The 19009-nt window shown below is 44.0% G+C and overlaps 1 long non-coding RNA gene and 1 pseudogene across 1 annotated transcript in view; one reads left to right on the top strand and one right to left on the bottom strand.

Moving 5' to 3' along the window:
- LOC119871648 overlaps positions 1-17722 on the top strand; it is a 34992-nt gene extending 17270 nt beyond the window's left edge. The window contains exons 2-3 of the long non-coding RNA XR_005358553.1: positions 8628-8673; positions 17375-17722. This is a non-coding gene — a long non-coding RNA (uncharacterized LOC119871648). The remainder of the gene's footprint in view (positions 1-8627; positions 8674-17374) is intronic.
- LOC612529 (ubiquitin A-52 residue ribosomal protein fusion product 1 pseudogene) lies at positions 3452-3999 on the bottom strand (annotated as a pseudogene).
- Positions 17723-19009: the final 1287 nt, after the last annotated feature.

Genomic DNA, 19009 nt, shown 5'->3' with positions numbered 1-19009 from the left:
CTCGAAGACCTTACCATTTATCAAGACCAACAAAACACACACTTGAAATAAATAGAAACCGAGTAATTTAGCGGGTGATATTAGCCAGTAGGTGGAAGATGAGTTTCCAGAAAGGGGAACCAGTGATGGCTGGTGATGCTGAAAAAGTCTATGTAAAGAAGATAGAGGGTAAGATAGGCTGTGAAGGATGAGTAAGATTTCAGTAAAAGAAGGACCAAAGGAAGAATGTTGGAAAGGGGTGTATGTCTGTGTCTGTGTATGTGTATGTGTCTGGGGGGAGGGAGATTCAAAAGCAAGGAGGTGCTGATAAATAAGGTACATTGTCTTCACTCAAAATCTTCGACTTCACACTGTATTTCTCCCAATCCTCTGCCTACCTTCCCTCTTCTCTCAAGCCTCACCTCACAGTTGTCTTTTGTTAACTTTAAATTCCCTCTTCTATTTTGTATCCACCAACCTCACCAATATATGGACTTAAAATCGTGTCTAATGTTTCAAACATGGAAGTTTTAGTTTCTGAACCGAAGCAGAAGGCCTTTGTGAGTTCCCAGCACCAAGTTGATTCCATGCTCAGTAAATATTCCCCAGTAGCTGAACTTGATTTCTTTGCCTCCACTGCAAGTCTCTGAGAGGACTGAAGAGATTCCTGACTGCCATTTTGCTGTTCTGAAGAAAATATGTGGGGGACCAAAATGTTGCTAAAAACTATAAAAGAATACTCAAGGGGAGATTAAAGCTCTGAAATTGTAGGGTACCTTTAATAGACTCATTTTGTCTGTCTTTCTCTCCTCTTCCCTCTCCTCCTCCTCCTTCTTCTCCTCCCTCCTCCCCTGCTTCTGCCTCTTTTTTAGAATTTTTCACAAATGGGTTCATTCACAAAGAGAAAGCCAAGTCTTAGATACAACACCTTCACAAAATGGAGACCTTTGAAAACATTGGCCTGGATGAAGGCACATTCCTACCCCCCATCCCTAAATTACTCCCTATAATTTGTTCCGCTTGATTCTACCCTGTGTGTCCAGGCGGTTGGGACCCACAGTCCCTCTGGGCCCTGAAGGGAAGGCATCTTTCCTCTCCCTTCCTCTCTGAGGCGGCTGGCTCTCTGCCTGGCTATGCCAGAAAGTGGCATGACCACCAGGGCGACTGTGGTCAACACAGGAAGAAAATCTCGGGTATTCACAGCTAAACTATGGTTTGAGAAATGCTAGTGACTGAGGGTTGGCTGGGGAAAGGAGCAAGAATAGCAGCAGAAATGCACTCTTTGACTTGCTTCTCCCCAAAACAGGCTCTGAAAGAACCACAGAAAGGATCTCAATGTTCATGGCTGGGCTTAGCACAGTCCTAGCCCAACAGAGGACCAGGGCAGGCTCAGCAGGAGCCTCCCTTGGGGCCTTTCTGAGGATAATATAAGGATTCTCAAGGACCCTCCCATTTCAGAGAAGCATTTCTTCGACCTTAAGAAAGACCCCAGAGAGCCCAGGATTTTTCCAATCCAGTTCAAAATTCCAGATGCCTCTTCCAATGGAGACAATGTGGCAACATTACTGTTATTTCAGTGGGCACGGCTTGTTCTGGTAAGACCCCAGGATCTGCACTACCCAGTCCAGTAGGGACTCTACCCACAGTGGTTGGGTTTTTTTCCTTTCAATTGCTCCTCTCACAGTGAAATAGAAGTGGAACCTGCTTCCGTCATGGTACATGTGTCCGGCCTCTTCATAACTAAACTTGTTCCATCCTAACTTACCACCCCATGTAGGCTGCCCCCAAACTGAGGAAACAGAGAAAGGAGGTATCCCCTTCCTGTTCCATTTTTTTTTCCTTAAAACAAATGGGCCTGGACATGGGCAAGCATATTTATAGCAAAGGATTGCAGACTGGAATAGGGTCAGGGATCTATGCTACTTAGTTACTTTAAAAAAAAAAAAAAAACAACCATTGTATTTATTTATTTGAGAGAGAGAGAGCTGGGGGAGGGGCAGAGGGAGAAAGAATCTCGGGTAGACTCCACACTGAGCACCAAGTACAACATGGGGCTTGATCTCATGACCCTGGGGTCATGATGTGAGTTGAAATCAAGAGTTGGATGCTTAACCGACTGAGCCACCCAGGCACCACACTACTCAGTTACTTTTATTCACTGAAAAGAATCAAGAAAAAAGCACAAGAGGCCCTCAGGACATGCAAAGGAAATATGGGAGCATATTTCAGATTCCTATTTCAAATGAAACATTAGCATCTTTGGGAGCAGCTCAAGCAGGCTGGCACCCACTAGGCAAAGCATCTAGAACGAGTTGAGACTGCTCCATCCCAACTGAAGAACACCTGGGGAGGGTACAGTGGTTCCCCCTCTATCTGTAGTTTCAGCCTCACACAGTCAGCTGTGGTCTGGAAGCAGATGATCCTCCCTCTGACCTATGGTCAGGTCAATAGGAGCCTATCGCTACATCACCACGCCTACGTCAATCTCCTCACTGCACCTCCTCACGGAGGCATTTTCTCATCTCCCATCACCAAAGAAGAAGGGAGAGTAGGGCACAAACAAGACATTTTCAGAGAGAGAGAGACACCACATTCACGTAACTTTTGTTAGAGTATATTGCTCTAATTGTCCTATTTCATTAGTGGTTAATCTCTTAGTGTGCCTTGTTTATAAATCAAACTTTATCATAAGTTCGTATGTATAGGAAAAAACACAGAAGGTTCGGGACTGTCTGCGATTTCAGGCTCCCCTGGGGGGGTCTTGGAATGCATCCCTGCAAATGAAGGGGGGACCACTGCAGTTTAAAGGAAGCAAGTCCCCTTTGCTTCGGACCAAGCTTGCACACTGACTTCCAGCTAAACAGAAGGGGGTGGGGGGGTGCAGCTTGCTTTTTAAAGGGGCATTTAATGTGGCTGACTAATTTTTCTCCCATAAAGACTCATGTTTAAAGAAAATCCTTCGGCAGGCTGATTGCAATCTGGTTTGTACCAGAGCAATAGAACCCCTGGTTCTAAATACGCAAGGCATAATGAAAAGATTACAGCTCAGCGGCCGGGTGCAAATTGGCCTGGGTTGTTTACTGCGTGAGGAATGCCTTCCCGCTCCCCTTCTCTCCCAGTGCAATCCCACACACGGAGGACAACCCAGGAGCACAAATACCTGTCTGTGTCCCATTTCCCTGCTTCCCAGAGCTTGGACCTGGCCCTGTGGAAGGGAGGGCCCACACCTGGGCAGGAAGGGCAAGGTAGAAGGTGAAGGAAACAGGCTCCATGATCAGCACCGACCTCGCTGGGCCTCTTCTGGTTCTGCAGAGCTTTTGGCTCCCAAAGAGTGCGTTGGCGCCACACCAACCATGAGTTTGAGTCTGCCTCCCCCATCTCCACGAGGTCAAAGGAGGAGGGCTGAACTTCCCCAGTGTCCACTGTGGCTTGATGTGCATCTTTATTTTTTTTTTTTTATTTTTTATTTTTTTCCAGTCAATGAAAGGGAAACTTTATTGAGGCCCCAGGACCTATTGAGGCTCGGGCAGGAGGCCGCCCTGCGGGCAAAGGAAGAGCTGGTGGAGGGGCCTTATTTGACCTTCTTTTTGGGGCGCAGGTTGTTGGTGTGGCCGCACTTCTTCTTGCGGCAGTTGACAGCACGGGGGTGCAGGCGAGCATAACACTTGCGGCAGATCATCTTGTCGCAGTTGTATTTCTGGGCCAGCTGGCGGAGTGAAGGCTCAATGATGCCACCTCGCAGGCGAAGCACCAAGTGCAAGGTGGACTCTTTCTGGATATTGTAGTCTGACAGAGTTCGGCCATCTTCTAGCTGTTTGCCCGCAAAAATCAGACGCTGCTGGTCAGGCGGGATGCCCTCCTTGTCTTGGATTTTGGCTTTGACATTTTCAATGGTGTCACTGGGCTCGACCTCAAGGGTGATAGTTTTGCCCGTCAGGGTCTTCACAAAGATCTGCATCTCTGCGTCTGCTGGAGCGAACTCGCAAGGCCGCCGCCACCAAACCGCTCGCCCACCTCGTTCGATGTGCATCTTTAAAGCCAGGTCAAATCTGTCCTAGAAGAAGGTGATTGACCAGGTGATTAAATTCTAGGGTTGGAATCCTGGCTCTGTCCTTTGCAAGCCCTGGGTGCTTGGGCCAGTCTCCGGCCTGTTGTCCCACATCAGCTTTGTCTGTCCTGTGAAGCTGAAATGAGCCCACGCACACAAAGCATCATGCCTGGGACATGGCAGGTGTTTCGTCAGTGAGGCTGCCGCTAGAGTGCAGGACACAGACATGGCGGACGATGGTAGAAATGGCCGTTCATTGGCCCATCTGCCGTGGCCTCCAGGGAGCCCAAGTTTACGTGCAACTGTTTTCTTGGCGTTGCCCTGCTGAAGCCTCTGGTTTCAATCTCCTCTCAGCCTGGGCCTGCTCCTACCTGCTGCCATTCTGATGCCAAGTCTAGGTGCTCACCACCCTCTCTTCATGGCAGCTTAGTACTTTTAATCCTTCTCTGCTCCAGTCTCTTGCCTTGCCACTTTCCTCAAGAAAACAACACCATTATACTGAAACGAGGTAGGGGTTTCCTCACGCCATTTAGAGTTCTGTTTTAAATCTTTGAATGCCAGCTCCCAGGGATTTCCTAGTACATGGGTGCCTCGCTTGTGTCTGTGAGAACCAGATCTAGATTTTGACTCCTAACCAGGAGAGAAACAGAAGGAGAATCATTCTGACAGGGGCTGGGCAGTGAGCTGTGGCCCGCTCGAAACGGATGTAATGGATGTGAGGGGTTGAGGAGAGGACTACTGGCAAAGATGTGGGCAGAGTGTGGGGAGCTCAGAAGGGATGATGCAGAAGCCTGGAGCAGGGAACGGTGGGGGATGGCTAGCACCCCTATGCCAAGGGGGGCCAGGTAAGGGGGCTGTTTCTTGAACACAGATTCCTGGAGCCTTGCAGAGGGGCTCTCTGACAGGAGCTGTGCCCTTCTGAGATGGGTACATCTGACCTGTGGTGACCTCACAAGAAGATATGCTAGCCCCACGCCCCTCCCTCCCTCAGATCTCCTGCCCAGGCTGGGCTCCCCACTGGCCGAATCCACCCAGAAGCTGGAAAGCATGAGATCCCGGTGGAAATCCTACTGCTCAGCCTTCCCTCCTAGGGCAGAGAGCAGGTGGGACAAGGGGCAAGAGAGCATTGGGAAAACAGAAGACAAGACAGTTTGGGAGAAAAATCAGTAATACACAATAAGATTGCACTGATCTTGGCCAGTGTAAACTCCAGATACCCAGGTGGGTGAGCCCTCACGCTCACCACCTACAACCTACTAGTTGTTACTAATTCTGCCCCCCCCCCCCCCCACTTTCTGTCTCAAGCAAAACAGCAAATTTCTATGGAACCATTTATTCTTTTAAAGAGGCTGCCCGCTGTTTAGTAATACATTATGGAAATTACAAACAAGAAATAATTAAGCTAGGGTAATCACAACCCACAAAACACTGTATAGCAATAATATCAAAGTGGCAGGAAACAAAGAGCCTTACCATAATATTTTTCAATATTGCTCATCCCCCTCAGAAAACGGAGATATATAAAGTGTACCTACCCTCAACACCTTATTCCTATTAATGCCCCATCCACGAAGCAAGTAGTCATGATCTCCCAGCTACCTAATGCTTTCTTGACACATTCAGTTTCTCTTTGCAGCCCCTAGCGAGTCAATCAGACTCACTGACGCCAGGATTTTTCTTCTTCTTTTTGCCTTCATCAAAACTTACTTGTCCTGTGTCCCATCACCTAGAGACCACATTCTTCTGGGAAACTACTAAACTAATTTGTAAACAAGATTTTATAGTAATTTCTGTAATATCTCTTTTTACTCAAGCTTTTTTCTTAACTTCCTACCTCAAAGTTTATAATATTATAAGTTTATAATTTTTAGCTTTTCTCTCAATGTGGTTAACAATAAAGAGCATGGACTCCTCTCTGGCCTTTTTTTTTTTTTTTTTTTTCTGTGTTGATTAAAGAAACACAGGATGGAAAGAACTTCCATCCCTAGATGGAAGTTTTTGTTAGGTAAGCTTCTCTGGAAACAGACTTCAAGACAGAGAATTGCACGCAGAAGGTTATTGGGAGACTGTCTTGGGAGATATAAGGACCTGAGGAAGGCAGGATTGGGGAAAAGCAGGAGCCGATCCACAAAGCAGCTGCAACAGAGGCCTCAGCCATTCCTATGGGAAGCTCTGGAGCTGAGAAGTCCCTTCAGAGATGCCCTAATTGAGGCAGAAGTGCCAGCGCTGACATCTTCACATCAGCCAGCTAGTGGCTGTCCCTGAAAGTGTAACCCTAGGTGAAGCAGTTCTCTGTAGCTAAGGATAATTCCCAGTAAGCCATGTAGCCATGGCCTGACATTAGCTGATAGTCCCAGCAGCTGAGTACGTACATACTCATACATACTCAACGTATGAGTACGTTGTTCCTGAAGGGGGACCTCTACAGAGCTCCACAGCGTCCACTATGAGCTGCTCACATCTACTTGCATCTAATGGTAACTTTGCTTTGTCTGGAAACAGCTTTTCCAGGGTCTTGGCTAGTCTTGTTTCTTGTAAAAACTAAGAAGTGCTAGTGAGATGAACTATAGCCCTATTGCTGCACTTGACCTTGCATTCATGATTGATGCTCAGGGTAAGGAGTAGTAACTCAATCTAGATGTCTCTCACCCTCAACCAGCAGATCTACTGATCTAGGTAGCTAGCTCAGTGGGGGGACCCAGACCCTCTTTCGTGAATTCCCACGTCCTTCTCAGGCTGTGGCTGCTCTGCGTGTGCATAAACCATTATCTCCAGGAATAGGAACACTGAAAGGTGTCCAGTCAAGGCCCTGCAGGCAGGAAAGGCAAACCCATATACCAGGAATATGTATCAACCCTAGTCAAGATAAATTGCTCCTCCTTCTAAGTTTGAAAAGATTCAAAAGAATTGATTTGCTACCAAATGACTGGCAAGGGTGCCATATTGGAGACACAGCATTACTCTTTGTTACTGGCAGGTCAGATGGACGCTCAGCAGCATCATTAGTTAAATCAGCCTTTGTGAGCATGTTCTTGGCCAATGCATAAGCCTTCATATTTACCATCATGGCTACTCTGTTTATGAATCCACTGCACAAGCGCTGGGCTTGAAGGGGACAGAGGCTGGCTGACACCTACCAGCTGAATCAGTTGGTTAGTTACTAACTCTTCTGTAATGTATGTTATCTGGTTGTGCCTACCCACATAGGTCCAGCCATGTGCCTCTTCCCCAGATTCACTTGTCCCCAGTCTTTTAATTGTTCTCTTTGTAGGCCCTGGCAAGCCAACCAGGCCACCTGCCATATACTCTGCTTCCAAGGACTATCCCAGGTGCCAACAATTTCAGGTTTGGTGCTCTGGAAACCAGATTCTAAGATACAGAGTTGCATGTTGAAGATTGATTTTTGAGTGCCCTCAGGAGATATATCTTTAAGGAATTGAAGGGGAGAAAGCTTGAAGCAAGGGAGTTAGTAGACCTTTTCACCCCTATATCTGTTAGTCATTGGCCACAAGCTATCCCAGGCAGGGGATCATAATCTTGGGTGAGACATACTTTCAGCTGAAGGCAGTTTCTAGTGAGGGACATCACTCTGTGTTGCCAAGATATAATATTTCTAGGAGTTGGGATATGGTTATTTCAGTCCTGAAGAAGCAATCTAGGGAGTGTACCACAGTGTCCACTATAGTGTTAGACCATCAGCTTGTTCTAATATAGATTCAAGTTTTATGTATTGCTGGGTAAGGAATTTCCTGAAACTTAGTTTCTGTGGATCAGGAATTTAGGAGCAGTTTAACAGGTTGGCCTTGGTGCAAGGTCTCTTACAAAGTTGTAATGAAGATGCTGGCTGAGCCTGCAGTCATCTGGAGGCTTAACTGGGGTGGGACAATTCACTTTCAAGATGGCTCACTCATATTGCTAACAAGTTGGTGGTGGCCGTTGCCAAGACGCCTCAGCTCCTGGCCACATGAACATTGCCATAGGGCTGTTATAAGAATCCTCATAACAGAGCAGCTGGTTGATCCCTGAACAAGTGATCCAAGAGAAAGTGAGGCTGAAGCTGCAATGTTTTAATGACTCAACCTCAGAAGTTACACACTATTGTTTCTATACATCCTGTTGGTTATGCACGGTGGCCCTATTCATTGTGACAAGACACTACACGAGAGCATGAATAGCAGAAGGCAAGACCATTGGAGTTGTCTTAGAGACTAGCTACCATGAAGAGATTTCACAGATAGAGAAGTCTTGAACCAAAAGTTCTTCTATCAAATTTCGCATGTCATTTAAATATTTAACTGAGTGTCTGAGAGGGGGTTAAAGGGCTCTAAGTAGACGGAACTTAAAGCTGGTTGGAATCCATCCTCCTTGAGGACCATCACTTCTCTCTCTGCTACATCTTTTAATGCAGTACATTAAACAATTTTTTTTCAGAAAGCAATCCATCAATGCAATATTAGTCTGCTGTAGCAGATTATGCTACAACTTAAATACGTATAATTTATTACCCTAGAAATAGATTGAAAAGTCATGTCATTGTGCTCTGAAAGCTTATGCCATGAGGTTGCATCCATTCTGATTTATGTCTTCTCATATTTTCCAGGACTCCATAGAGAAGTTTATATGTCATCATCTTGGAAATTGAAATGGTAACTGGTGGTTTTATGATTATTTTATACTTCTTTTCAAGACCAAGTATTTACCTTATGAGTGGTAGTTATACTCATAAACAATTATTAAGCCAACCCTCCAAAGGTAGACAGCTAAACTTGGTTTGAGACAATATAAGAAGAGAAAAACACACGGTTTGTGCTTTTGTTCTTTTTGTTTTTTTTTTTTAATTTTTATTTATTTATGATAGTCACAGAGAGAGGCGCGCAGAGACACAGGCAGAGGGAGAAGCAGGCTCCATGCACCGGGAGCCTGATGTGGGATTCGATCCCGGGTCTCCAGGATCGCGCCCCAGGCCAAAGGCAGGCGCCAAACCGCTGCGCCACCCAGGGATCCCTGTGCTTTTGTTTGTTTGTTTGTTTTGTTTTATGAATAAGCTCCATGTATGGAGTCCAACATGGGGCTTGAACTCGTGACCCTGAGATCAAACCTGAGCTGAGATCAAGAGCTGGACACTCAACTGACTGAGCTACCAAGGTACCACATATGGTTTCTACTCTTAAATACATTGGTATCTTGTGAGGGAAATAGCACAAACCCATCATGAGCCTATAAGAACTACACAGACACAGCAACCAAGCCAGAAAAATCCACAGGAATACAATCCTAGCAAAGATCTCTGTGGTCTCCATCTCTCAGCAAATGCTTTTTTTAACCTAGAAGCAAACCTGGTTTGAAAATAGAAGAGCAAATCCCTTCCTCTGCTAGCTTCATGTCAGGGATGGACTGGAAGAGAGGAGAGCAGAGGCCAGTCCTTACTGCCCATCACCTTAGTGGCCAGGAGGAGTCAACACCAGGTATAAATAGAATGTTGCCTCTAACATGCACTCTCTACCCACCAGATCATACCATATCCCCTTGACTGAGGGATGCCCTTTTGCCCAAGGCTGTAATTCACTTCCACGACTACCAGGAAGGCCAGAACAAACACATTTCTCCCAACAGGAGATACATTTATTTTGCAGATAGAAAATCAATATCCTTTATTTTGTGGAGACATGTGCAATTGAAGCACTGTCCTCAGGGCTGATAGGAAAGGTCCGTGTGACCTGAACTTAATTTACATCCTGGACTTGGCATCAAGAGGAATGAGCTTTCATTTACTCATTCATTCAACATATTTATTGCTCATGCAGGTATTTTGTTGGACAAGAAGAATACAGAGCTTAAGACAATAAATGACACAGAGTCCCTGTCCTAAGAAACTCAAACTCTAGTGGGAAAAACAGATAAACACAATGGAAATAAATACTGATAAAAATTCATACTGAGCTTTGGGAAAAAATCTTAGACTTTGTTAGATGAAGATGGGAGAAGAGAATGTGCTCTAAAGGAAACAGCATTTTCTAAACGTGTAAATCAGAAAGAACATGAACTTGTTCAGTTAACTGCTAACTGGAGCTGAAGTTAGAGAGTTTGCTGGAAAGGAGCAAGAGACAATGCTGGCATAATTCTGGTCAGGAGAGCTTTGGTGAGCCCTGCCAAGGAGAAGGTGATTGGAACCTTCAGAAGGACCTTAAGGGGAGTGAAATGATTAGATTTGCCTTAAAAAAAAAAAAATCACTCTGGGAAAAGCAAAGAAAAAGGATAAGAACAGATCAGAATGGATCCCTGGGGAACTCCCACATTTAAGAGAGAAGCAGAGCCAAGAAGACTGCGAAGGAGTGGCCAAACAATTAAGAGGAAATCCAAGAGAGTGGTTTTGTGGACTAGAAGGAGAGTGTTTGGGGGTGGGGGCCAGACAAGAGTGCTCAATGCCACAGAGAGGTAAAGGAAGGCAAGTACTGAAACCTGTCTATTAGATTAGCAACCAGGGACTGGAGCCCTCAGTGAGAGGAATGGCTGTCAGGTGGGAGAGGTAGACTGTAGTCAGGAACAGGAGACAGCAAGTGCCACCTTCTCTAAAATCTTGGCTCTTCTTGCCATGGTCCTAACGAAGGTCCCTCGTTAGAGGAATCAGGAAGTCGAGGGGTTTTATTTTATTTTCTTAAGATGAGACAGATTGGAGCACATTCCTCTTTGAGCAGAAGGTACAGGAAAAAGCATGGGTAATTAAAAGAGCAAATTCTTGAGGATGTGGGAAAGGATGAGATCTAAAGCATGGGTTGGAGGGCTTTGCCTGAGCCTGGAGGAAAGACACCTCTTCCATGGTCTAATGAGAAGATGGAAAGAGGGATGGTATCGAAGTGAAGGCTTTCCCTCTGCTGCCTTCTCCACTGGCTGTGAAGTACAGGCTAGAGTCTCTGCCAGGTGCAGAGGGGAAGGTGGAGGTGGGCTGAAGACACAGAGACGGGCTAGGAAGTCTGAAATAGGCAATGAGGAGAATGAGAGAGAGAGGCCATCCAGGTATATTTGGAAGAATTCCCGCGACACCATGAGGGCTCCCGTCCTCTGGTATGGGAAGGAAGGAGAAAGTCAGATGCAGCTAGATCCCATGAGGCTGGCCAACACAGGTCCCTCCCCTGGGTCTCTTCTTCCTTGTGTGAATTCTCTCTGAGGTTTCGGCAGTTTTAGCTCTCACTTCTGTTTCTTTCCTTGCTCCTTTTAGAAAAAGAAGTAACTATGCATCCACTGGCGCTGTGTCATAACTGAGGAGAGATGGCACTTCCTTTCTATGTGCCTGAAAAAACAGAGTGATTCAGCTTCTGGTGTATTAATTAGAGTGCAGTCTACTTCCATGAAAATAGAGTCTATTGTATGATCTTTATATATTTAAACCTTTAGTGACAACAACTCTTGGAACGCATCCAGAGCAAAGAGCTCAATCTACTACAATATTTGTTTTCAGAACACGTTAGATAGTTCCATTCAGTTCAGTAAGTATTTATGAAGAAATATCTGGGTACCTACAACCATTTTTATGAAAAAAATCTGCATAAAATGCTGCAGTTTTGTTTGGGGTACAGATAACAACTCTAGATCATTTTATAGCTCATTTGTGGAAAATTTTACAAACACAGTCATGGTATAATTCTTCAAAGTTTATTTTTGATCATTCTTCCTTTCCAAAATTCTTCCATGATCTCAAAACAAAACAAAATCAAAAACAAAACCCAAGGCCTCCTCCAGCTAACACTGCACACTCTGACTGACCCCCCAAGGACCAGAATGGGGGAGGGGAGGCTTGAAGATGAAATCAGTGCATGAGAGCAGAGATAATAAACTCAAATCCCCAAACCAATTATTTCTCCTTGGCCTTGCTTTTATTTTGGAAAACATAGAATCCCTGGGCAGGAACAGCCTTTCCTTCGACTTGATGCAGGGGCCACTCCTACTGACAGCTCAGGGAACCACCACAACTAGTACTCTTGCGTTTGGGGAGCTGGGCTCCCTAACATGGTGGGATGTAGTGATAATCCTTTGGTTTGTGCAACAAGCACTTACTTGTTTTATTTATATTTAAGGGAAGAAGCATGCATCTCGTAACCCTTCAGGACAGGCATGGTGCTGCCTTCAATCAAAGGGCAGGATTGGAGAATGGGCTCTCCTACTTTTCTCATTCTGGGGACTTTATTCAAGACCTACATTCTTTCACAACTTTTAACAATACTTTAGAAGCTACACTACACATCATTTATCTGTGCACTTGTTGGGTTTGCTGTCTGTCTCCCTATGGAACTAATTCCCAAGAAGATGGGGTTTAGTCTCTTTCCTTCACTCCTATTTCCCCAGTACCTAGGACAGTGCCTGGTACACATAGGTACTCAATAAGTATTAGCTGAATGGATGAAATCAACATTCATGTTAGAGATCTTATGTTGATTCCCTTTCTATAATCCTACATTCCCAGAGGTGGGTGGAATATAGGGATGAGTGAGGGCCTTGAGTCCTGAACATCTGAAAACTGTGAAGTTCCCAGCTTTGATGGTGGAATGAGGTTGTCTCTCCTCTAAGACACATAGCTGCAAGTACAAGCTTTCAGTTCCAAATGAGGTTGAAGAAACATGTGGGTGGATGTCCATGCCGCTCTCAGAGGACGTGTAATTGGTGTTTTGGGTAATGTCAGGAGTGTCACACAATCATACATTTTCAGGTTAAAAGAGCATCAGCCTAGGCCTGTTTTCCCCACAGCAGAGTCTTTTGAGTTACTTTGTAAGAGTTTATGGAACTCCATATCTACTTCCCAAATCAAACCATGCTAGGACAACCATATACCTTATTCTTCAAATGGAATATTTAGACATGGAATGGGGAAGCTATTAATAATTACGCAAGACAAAAAGCATAAAAGGAGACTATCGTAGAAAAAAACAGGGTGAATATACAATCATTTAGCAAGTGGAAGTGATTCACAGGATTTTTAGAAACATGAGTTCTGTGAAGAGAAAAACAGTTTGAACTGGGGAGAAGAAGGCTTTAAGGGGTCTTTCTGCTGCTGCCATCAGGCAAAACTTTTCACTAATTACCCCAGGTCAGAAAGACCAATCCTCAGTCACATTGGAAATCTCTCCCACTTCAACAAGCTCCTTGACATTCATACGTTCTTTCCACCTAAACTGCATGTTTCATGTGAAGGCTTAGAAATGCCAGCTATCAGCAATTCAGAACGACCTTTGTTTTTCCATGAGTTAAGTAAGTCCAAGGCCTTTATGTCAGCATTTTTCTTACCTTATTTTCCAATGTTTCAATCAGATTTGTTGGTCTCTTCCAACAAGATCTTGTTAAAACCTCTTCCAAAGTTCTCCATGGGTTCCACGAACATTTGGTATCCAGAGTCAAGCGTAGTATTGCAGGAAGGAGAAGGTTGACATTATTCCTATTGTACTATAGCTGTGAAAACTATCTTGCAAAGAGAATGTAGCCCTTGATTCCAGCCTGTTATAGTCCAATATATCCATGAACCTTCCTTTAAGAATTTAAAATACATCAGGGCCACCTACTAAGCCTCTACCACGCCCCACTTTTCCAGACAGCAACAGCTTGTTCTTAATCTTTTAGAAATGCGCTACCCACAGAGACCCTCAGCTTATCTTGTCTGAACATTAGATATAAATGACTTTTCTAATTTTGTGATTGTAGAGTGCTCCTTTCCCAGCTGTTCTGATATGGAGAAAAGTAGGTAGCAGGCAATGTTGAGAATGTGGGACGTGTGCAGGGACAAGTCATAGCTCAGAAGGCACACTTGGCAAGAGGAACACACCAGTTGAATGCAAGTATTGTGTCATTCTTCATTTCTGTCTGGCCCACCCGGGGAACACGGACCCCAAGACTGACAGGGGCTTGAAGACCAGTGGACGCAACCTCCCAACCCATACTGGAACGCCAGTACCAGACAGCAGCTTCTTCCTGTCAAGACAGGTCTTGGAGAAGATGGAACCGTGTGTCTCCAAACATCATTTCTGGTTTTAGTAAAGTCTGTGCCTCTTTCATCTGATCTGGTTCTTTCCAAAAAGCAAGAACTCTTCCTATCTTCCAGATCTCTTTCAACGCAGTAATTTGCATAAGACACTAAAGAAAACTGTGTTTTGGTTCGTGCTGAAGACTTCTCCTAGGGCAGATGAAGCAAGCAGTGCACATTTTTATTCAAGCTTCAACAAGCACCCGAACGAACGTTGAATCTTCCCTCTACCTCTGTTTACAAAGTAGATGGGTCCACAAAGGTTTGGGGAGAATTGAACTATCTTACAAGGCCAAGGGCGTTTGTTAGTCAAATGACCCCCGCAGATTTCTTTTTGTCAGAGAGAAGATTTCTCACTCCATTCCCTTTTTTTTCTCTCTCTCTTTGATGTTTGGGAAATTATATTTTCAGATATTAAGGATGTGCAAAGTGAAGACAATTTGTACTGTTTCAAAGTCTGGAGTTTATACTTAGAAATAATTGTTGTTATGCCAAAGGATGTGGTGACATTTCTTTCTTCCACACAGACTCCCTTGAAGAGATGTATCTGCTTCTCTGCCTGCTACCACCTCCCACACTGATTCAAATCAAAGATAGACTTCTTCGATGGCAAGATGATTATTCCAAAATCAGTAATCATCATTTTCCTTGTGCGCCTCCCCTCCCGTTCTCAGCTTCTGGGGGCAGACTCTGAAAACCAGGGTTTGCTTAAGTGATCACACAAACTGAAAGTACACTTCAGTCCTGTCACCCATCAGTGGCTTCCTCCTGATAGCAGGAGTAACCCCAGGTCTTGTCAGGAATATAGACACATAGATGTTGAAATCATCACTCTGTACAGTTTTTTAAATGGGGGCCAGGAAGGAATAGGCTTCATACTTGAGGGGAGTGTCACCTCTAGGAACCCAATCTCGCATTCAAAAATACCTGATATTCATCTGGCTCAACTAGCAATTGTAGATAAGACGGGTAAATGATGACGGCTCTTTATTTTCCATTCTTAGTACTGTATTGACTGACCAGGTGTGGGAGTCCTCCAGCTTGAGTGAACCAGAGCCCAGGAGGGTTTCTGTGTTTGCCTATAAAATGTGTTTCTTCCCTTCCCTCCCTCCCACTTTCCCTTCCTCTCTCCCTTCTCTCTTTCTCGCTCTCTTCTTCCCTTCTTTCTTCTTTTCCCTCTTTTTCCCTTTTTGAAGAGAAAAGTGTGGTGACAAGCAGCGAATAAAAGGGAACTACAGTCCCTGGAAAATCTTGTTAGTGAAGGGGCAACCTAAGAATTTGCCAATTCTGTGGAGGCCAGATAATGACAAAGTTATTGATTGGTTCCTTTTATTTTCTCTAGAATAAAAATACCTCAGAGGCAGAGAATAGATCCCTTTTACATGAGATGCAATATCAGCAGATTGTAGGAGGTTGATAAAGCTTGTTGATGTTTTACAGCAATTGTTAGTTGCCTCCCAAGTTCCTATGTCCCAATCTGACTTTCCCAGTTTTGGCTTGGGGATCTTTATCACCCCAGGGAAGCTAGGCCAAGCTAACCTGTATATTGATACTCATTTCTATGGGCACCACTGGGAGTGAACATACGATTTAAGCTAGATGCTCTCTTCTGGAGTGAACAAGATGCACACGTTGTTCCAGGAGTAGTGAGCAGCCATCCTTCTATCAAAAGAATCACGAGATAAAGCCAACCACAAGAATGGTAAAGCAGAGATACAGAAAATCAGGTCATTTTTACATTCTTGAGCCACTTGGTTGAACCTCCCTTGAAACCTGATCTACAAGATTTTTTAGTTATATTGAGCCAATAAACTCTTTTTATTATTTAAGCTGAGTTGAGTTGGAGTTTGTGGTATACACGACCCAAATATTACTAACTTTGATAAACCACATCTTTGACTAAAGGAACCAATGGGGATGGGGTGAAATACACACACAAACACACAAAAAGAACACTCCATCTCTGCACAATGCATTATAGCTTCCTTTGGAGGATACACAATGTGTAAGACATAACTGGGTTAAAGTTTAATTGTAAAATAAAACCAATGCTTATGTAACCTAAAAAAATAACACATAGGGCAGCCCGGGTGGCTCAGCGGTTTAGCGCTGCCTTCAGGCCAGGGCCTGATCCTGGAGACCTGGGATCAAGTCCCACATCCTGCTCCCTGCATGGAGCCTGCTTCTCCCTCTGCCTGCATCTCTGCCTCTCTCTCTATCTCTCTGTGTCTCTCATGAATAAATAAATAAATAATTATTAATTTTAAAAAACCACATAGATGGCATTCAGTGGTACCAAATGCAGTGCTTTCAGAGAGGAGGTGATCAGTGAAAGAGGATGGCAGTCTTTATAGAGGAGGTGAGATTTAGGCAAGAATATGTGAGGTAGATGGAAGAGACATATACAAGGGGAACAATATAAGCCAAGAGGCTCTGGGCTCTAAGGCATCTTTAAAGTACCATGACTGTCAAAGCCATAACCCCCATCAGTTTGGCTTTATATAATATTCCCCATAGCTTCTAGTGATGTGATAGTAATGAGCTGAAACTGGCCCTCTTTGCTAAGACTGCCAACACGAGTTCTCTCTGGGTGTGCTCCATCAGTTTCCCATATGCAGAAGTCTGGGTGAAATTCAGCTGTCTAGTCTCTTCCCTTTGTTCCCTGCATTATTTCTGCCTCTGAGTTACAGGAAATTTCTTTCTGAAAAGCCATTTGGAGACAGATTGTAATATAATGCTCTTGAACATTCCACTCTAACAATCGATAAAGGCAGCACTCAATGCAGAAATAATCAAACACAGGATGGAATCTAATATGCACAAAGCTGATATTTTAACTAGACCCAAGAAGCTCAGTGATTCCTTGCTCAAAGCTGTGGCCTGGATCGTTTTCCTGCCTTTGTCTTATATTTTTATATACTTTTAAGGTCAAGCATTTTGAAGTAGCTTATAGTTATTCTATTTTAGTTGTTCAAGGTTACATCCAAGGGCAAATCTACATAAAAATAAGCATGTTGGCAACCAGCAGAGAATATGTTATTCTAGGAAGAAATAAAATGGCAATTGTGACCCTGAATCCCCTGCCACACCCTCCTCACACTCTCCTTTGACTCTTTAAGGAAGAAGGCTGAAGGTTCACATCAGTATGTGCCAAGCAAATCAGAACTGCTTTCTCGGGAAAGATAAGCTTTTCTAGCAAAAAGACATCCTGTCCTTGCTGAATCACCATCGGGTTGGGGGATGGGAGATAGTGTGGGGACATCATTTGCATTCTATAATCTGGATTGGGAGCAAGATGGAAAACTGTTTCTTCTCATTCTTTCTCTTCTCACCATGATTAGGTTCACCTTGTCTTTCTGGAGCTGTTCTATGTGGATATGTCCCATGGTAATCAGACCAACGTCCTCAACCTGTGTTTTAAAACCACTCTTGGAAGATGCTGAATACATCTTAAGTAACAATGAGTCTAAACAATAACAACATCCTCTGCATAAGACTTAAAGAAAATTATTCTCATTATGATCATTGTTTTGATCCTTAGGAAAGGTAAAGGGATTTATAGTACAGTAGCTGAAGAAATAGGATCCTTCAATTATTCCATAACTCACAACAGTATTCATAAGATTTGTGGGTAAAGGGGATCCCTGGGAGGCTCAGCGGTTTAGCGCCTGCCTTTGGCCCGGGGCGTGATCCTGGAATCCCGGGATCGGGTCCCGCATCGGGCTCCCTGCATGGAGCCTGCTTCTCCCTCTGCCTGTGTCTCTGCTTCTCTCTCCCTCTCTGTGTCTCTCATGAATAAATAAAATCTTAAAAAAAAAAAAAAAAGATTTGTGGGTAAAGGGATTTTGGTGTTACCTTTCAGTGAATATCCATGTCACTATGATTTATTAAATCAATGTTACTCTTACCCCAACCCCATCTATGCCAACCACTGCCACCACCTCCATACTCATGTACATATAAAACTGGGAGAGCAGAGTGACATTCCAAACCCCTACCCAACCAAACTGGGATCAGAGAAGTTCAAGAATGTAATGGTAATGCAAGGATTTACTCTCTGGCTAGGTTTGAAAAGCCAGTGTGGGGAATTCCTGGGTGGCTTAGCAGTTTGGCACCTGCCTTTGGCCCAGGGCATGATCCTGGGGTTCGGGGATCGAGTCCCACGTCGGGCTCCCTGCATGGAGCCTGCTTCTCCCTCTGCCTGTGTCTCTGCCTCCCTCTCTCTCTCTCTCTCTCTCTCTCATGAATAAATAAATAAAATCTTTAAAAAAAAAAAAAAAAAGAAAAGTCAGTGCGTCATTAGAAGTACTGAAGCCGTTAAAGACTCAGAAGTGATCCAGTTAAGGAGACTCCTAAATCTTTACCATGGTTAATCAGGATGAAATACAATGGATTACTACTCAGCAATAAAAAGAAGGAGCTATTGATATGGTGGACAACACTGATGAATTGCAAAATAATTATGTTCAATGAAAGGAGTCAGACAATAAAGAGTACATATGGTATGATTCCATTTATACAAATTTCTGGAAAATGCAAACTAATCTATAGTGACAGAAAGCAGATCAGTGATTGTCTGGGGTAGGCAGGAGGTGTGAGTAGGGGCAGGAGGGAGGAATTATGATGGGGCACAAGGAAACTTAGAATTTAATTATATAATCATTATATTAATCATGGTGATGGTTTTCATGGGTATATTCATACCTGAAAAAGTATAAAATTGTACACTTTAAATATATGCACTTCATCATTTTTGTATGTTACCTCAATAAAGCTGATTTTAAAATTCAGTGATGGAAATAACAGGGGATGAGGGATTTGCCTAGGGAAGAACAAAAGGCAACCGTGGACTGTGTCTCCTAACACAGCCCAGACACTTTTATTGGTGTTTATACCCTTCCAGTTTCAACCTAGTGCCTTAAAAAATGAGTTCTTATCCTGCTATTTTACTTTGTGTCTCTAGAAAAGAATTATAT

This window comes from Canis lupus, chromosome 4 (assembly GCF_011100685.1).
Source record: "Canis lupus familiaris isolate Mischka breed German Shepherd chromosome 4, alternate assembly UU_Cfam_GSD_1.0, whole genome shotgun sequence".
Classification (NCBI taxonomy): Eukaryota; Metazoa; Chordata; class Mammalia; order Carnivora; family Canidae; genus Canis; species Canis lupus.
This window is presented reverse-complemented; position numbering and strand designations above follow the sequence as displayed.